This window comes from Peromyscus maniculatus, chromosome 1, assembly GCF_049852395.1.
Source record: "Peromyscus maniculatus bairdii isolate BWxNUB_F1_BW_parent chromosome 1, HU_Pman_BW_mat_3.1, whole genome shotgun sequence".
NCBI lineage: Eukaryota > Metazoa > Chordata > Mammalia > Rodentia > Cricetidae > Peromyscus > Peromyscus maniculatus.
Genome location: NC_134852.1, coordinates 187,956,636 through 187,961,313, shown reverse-complemented (window position 1 = coordinate 187,961,313; position 4,678 = coordinate 187,956,636). Strand labels below are relative to the sequence as shown.

General features: G+C 40.2%; 1 non-coding gene across 1 annotated transcript; it reads left to right on the top strand.

Moving 5' to 3' along the window:
- Window positions 1-3,372: 3,372 nt before the first annotated feature.
- Window positions 3,373-3,479, top strand: LOC121826932 (U6 spliceosomal RNA). The gene has a single exon (XR_006069093.1). It is a non-coding gene; the product is annotated as a U6 spliceosomal RNA (small nuclear RNA).
- The last annotated feature ends 1,199 nt before the right edge of the window (window positions 3,480-4,678 follow it).

Genomic DNA, 4,678 nt, shown 5'->3' with positions numbered 1-4,678 from the left:
AACATATTATAGGTATGTATAAAATTCTCAAACAATAAAAAGGAGGACTAATTATTCTTTCATTGAATGTGTGTAGGAAGGCCAGAGGTCGAAATGGGGTGTTTGCATTAATAACTCACTTTCTACTTTATTTTTGAGACAGTCTCTTTCTCTTACTGAACCCAGAACTTACTGATTTTACAAGACTAGCTGGCCAGCAAGCTCCAGAGATCTTTGTATCTCTGTTCCCTAATGCTGTGATTCCAGGCACGTGCCTCCATGGCCAACAATGATATCTTTTTAACCTGGGTGCTGGTTATCTGAATCTGGTACTTATGCAAAAGTATCCTTATCATAAGGATTTCAGAGGACTGAGTGTGACAATCCTTAATAATAGCTAAATTAGAAAGGCTATGATAATTAATTAATATATGTACTTAGAAAAATAAAGTAACTTTATTCCAAAAGAGTACCTTTCAGAAGCATAGTGAACCTGTCTCCTTTCTGCTTCCCCTGTTATGATGTACTGCGCAGACAAGCATGGTGGGGGAGGCCCAGATGAAAGTTTGTTGTCATGGTCACCACTGATGAATTTCTGTTTCAGAGGACCTCACAAAAGGATGCTGGCAGACTGAAACGATGCTTTAAAATACTCTTCTGAACCATGCTCAAGTGGAAGGCAACACATGCTAGAGCATTTGGGCAGCACGAATTGGCCTTGCTGGGGAAGGAAAAAAAGGACACAAAGTTTGCAGGGAAGGAAGAGGGTGGGTCTTGGGAGAGGTGGGGTGGGAGGCTGAATATGATTACAACACATTGTATGAGATTCTCAAAGAACTAATCAAAACTTTAAAATGACTTTTGTCAGTGTTTCTGAGATTAGAGATGCTTTTGGCTCTAAGATGTATATGTGAATTGCCTTTAATTTTTTAATCATCTTGCTCATGGTTTTCTTCTCTTCCTCACTACTCCCCCCACCCCACCCCCATCAAGCTTTCTCAAGCTAAACTGTGTGGGGTTTTGTTGTTGTTGTTATTGCTTTGGAAATTGAACTGAGGATAGTGGGATTTATACAGATGCCATTAAAAGTGCACCTGCCAGGGTCTAGTTTGAAGGGATGTGATGTGCAGCCTCTCTGTGGAAATGGCCCTCATGCTGTCTATGCTGTTAGGGTAGGGTGAGAGGGACCTGTGTCACAGGGACCTGTACTCAAATCTAGATTTGTCATTTACTAAAATGGCAAACTATTTAATCTCCATTTGCCCACCCCCTTTCTCCATTAATGTGAGACATGTGGATAATAGCAGTTCCCTCGTTATACTGCTGGAAGATGAAAATAAATGACAACAAAGGTCTGTCTCTAATTCATTCTTCCTGTTCTGACAGAATGACTCAGAAGACAGAAGCATAGATGGATATTGGGAGATAAATGCGTTTTAACCTCAGGACATTTTTTTTTTTCCTGGAAATATTTCTTGTCATTTAAGATCAGCCTGCAAAGCGCTGGATTTCTCCCTTTACACTGTCATGTCGGTTGTAAAATGTTCAAAGTTATCTCCAGTGATATGGATTTGCCAGTCATCATAGATGCTGAGAAAAGCAGTACCACTGAGACAATGATTTTGAGATTTTCAAAGAACCAAATTGCCATGAAAGGTGCAGTGAGAGATACAAAGCTGCTGCAGCCGCCCCGCCAGGTGCATTCCTGTCATGCTACCCAGGCTGATTGAAATATTGATTCTGACTGGTGGATGGGTTTGGATTTCAGGCCTAGATAAAATTACAGAGAGACAGCAATTAAGCAGTGGAAATTGAGTGTCCAGAAAAGCTAATCTCAATATAGGCATTACAGAGATATAATGTGAAATGATTTGTTACTACTGGTTTTGGGGAGGGTGTGGGTACAAGTGTGGACTTGGATATTTGCAGGGTGTTTTTACACAGAGTAGGAGTCTGGCTTGCAGGGCCAGCATGGCTGCTTAACTTAGCCTGTCTGTTCAGTATTCAGCCTCACCGAGGATAGTTTAACTGTCTGCACTAAATTTCCTTTGCTTGTAAAATAAGGTTGTTGATAAAAATCTGGCCTCTGAAGGGTTTGGGAAATATAAATGACTCAATGCATGTGAAGTGGTTAGCACATAGAATGATTCAAACTGTCATTATTATGAAGGGGTAAGCCTAGGCCAATGCCAGAGACTTGGCTTCTAACTCCACCCTCAACAGGCTAGCATTTGGATGCTTATGTAATATGTTTTTCCTTCTGAGCCACATTTCCTTGATAGAAAAAAGCGAGGATCAAGATAGCATGGAAAATAGCTCCCAGTTTTAGGTGTGACCATGCAATGCAAGGCATGCTTTTATGTTTTTTTTTAATGCAGAATTAATTAGAAAAATATAAATTTAGTCTTGTTAGAAATAAGCTTATCCCCATGTCTTGTTTGTTTCTTCTGTCCTTATGAATGAATATGTCTGTGTGCCTGTATGTGCACGTGTATATGTATATGTGTTCATTTGTATGTGTCTCTCTCTCTGTGTGACACGTGTTTCTCACTCATTTCCATCTTACGTTTTGAATCAGGGTCTCTCACTGAGCCTGTGTCAGGGTCTCTCACTGAGCCTACAGCTTGCTTGTTCAGTTAGGCTGGCTGAGCTACAAGGCCCAGAGATCTGCCTGTCTTCCATGTCAAGGATTCCAATTCATGCCAGCTGACCTAGCATTTACATGAGTGCTAGAGACGGAAGTCGGGTCACCATGCTTCTTTATGAGCTTTCATCGACCAAGCCGTCTCCCCAACTTTCTAATGTTTAATGATTGCTCTTAGGAATATAGTTCTTTGAACCTTGTAAAATGGGAATGATATAAAAAGAAAAGAATGAACAAGCACAAAGCATTGTGCTAACTCTGAGCAACAGATTCTCATTAAATATTTAAGTGTTTAAATTTTTAAAAAAAAGTAGAGCCTTTGATTAAGAGAATGTGCTGATCGTGTTTAACACGATGTTAATGAATTAGGCTGTGGCCCTGTGGTCTGTTCTGACAGAAGGGGACCCAAAGGCACAATTATGAAAGAAAGTGTGTGTGTGTGTGTGTGTGTGTGTGTGTGTGTATGTGTGTGTGTGTGTATACAGTTATGTCCGTTTGTCTCTCTGTTTACAAAAAATTTCTCTTTAGGATCATTTTTTTTCCGTTTCATATGAAAATGATAAACTTAATAATATTATTTTGTCTGTGCATGACAAGTTATGTCAATTCCAAATCATAAAAGCTTAATGCTTGTTATATGGCTTGTGGATTAATATGAAGAAATTTAGTACAAGTCTATATTCTTTTTTCTTCATAGAGAAACTTACAGAATGTATTCTTACCTTATATAATGTGACATTTATTTCCCCGTGCTTGCTTTGGCAGCACATATACTAAAATTGGAACAATACAGAGAAGATTAGTATGATCACAGTGCAAGGATGACATGCAAATTTGTGAAGTATTCCATAATTTTTTCAAGTAGGGAGAGACGAGAGGGATGAAGGAGAGAATATGGGGAGAGAGAGCTAAAATTAAAGGTCTTTTGAGGTGTAGTGTGGATACCTAATAGTGTAGGAACTCCCTAAAATATATACGTATATGAAGGCAATATAATATATAATCTAACCAAAATCACCAAATGATTGAGGAGACAGAGCCCTAACAGGCCATCTCTTGTCAACAAATTAAGCTCCTAATACCAGGATTGGGTTATATCTAATTGAGTTGTTGGCCAAAGGGCTTCCATGGGAATTCCCAAATAACCTAGCTGTTGTCAAACTGACCACAAGGTTATATCGCTGAAGACAATACCTATGCAACTCATTAAACGTGGGGAAGTCAAACAGGTGCTTACATAAAGCCTTTACTTACCTCTGTGTTCCATGTCTTTGGTATAGGAAGGTCCTTTGCATGCTCCCAAAAGAGCAATGTAAACACTAACCCAGCCACAAACTCTTTGATCTAGGATGGCATCCTGCCTGCAAGATATGTTAATGCAACGGTGGTGTAAAGCCTGTGGGAGCAACCAGCCAATATATGATTTAGCTTAAGGCCCGCTTCACCAAATGGAACCCATACCTGACCCTGCTTGGGTGATCAAAAACCTGAGACTAGATAGCCCAGGGACACAGAGTAAAACCAAATACGATTGTTCTAAATAAAGTAGCAATAAAATGACTCCTAATGGCATTCTACTATACTCAGAGATCAATACCTTGCTCAGATGCAGACGAATTTCTAAATGGTCTTATTAAATAAAAAACATGGAGCCAGAACTTTGGGTTAAAGCCTTAGAGATCAGGGAAATAGTGAAAGCCACCAGCCAATCTTACCTCACCAACTCTGCAGCTTCCAAATGGTGCAACTTCCTGTCTACCCAGGCTTTATATGCCTTGCTTTTCTGTCCTCTCATTGGCTCTCTTATCCCAGCTACCTCACTTCCTCTTCCTACACAGCTGTCACTTTCTGTCTATCTGTACAGACCTCCAGGTCTCTTTGGTTGGTACTGGGATTAAAGGCATGTATCACCATGCTTGGCTCTGTTCCCTAGTATAGCCTTGAACACACAGAGATCCTGCCTGCTAAGGAATTAAGGGCATGTACTGCCTAACCCTGACTTCTTTGCTTACTTAAAATGGCTGGCCTCCCCTCCCCCATCTCCAGGCAAGCTTT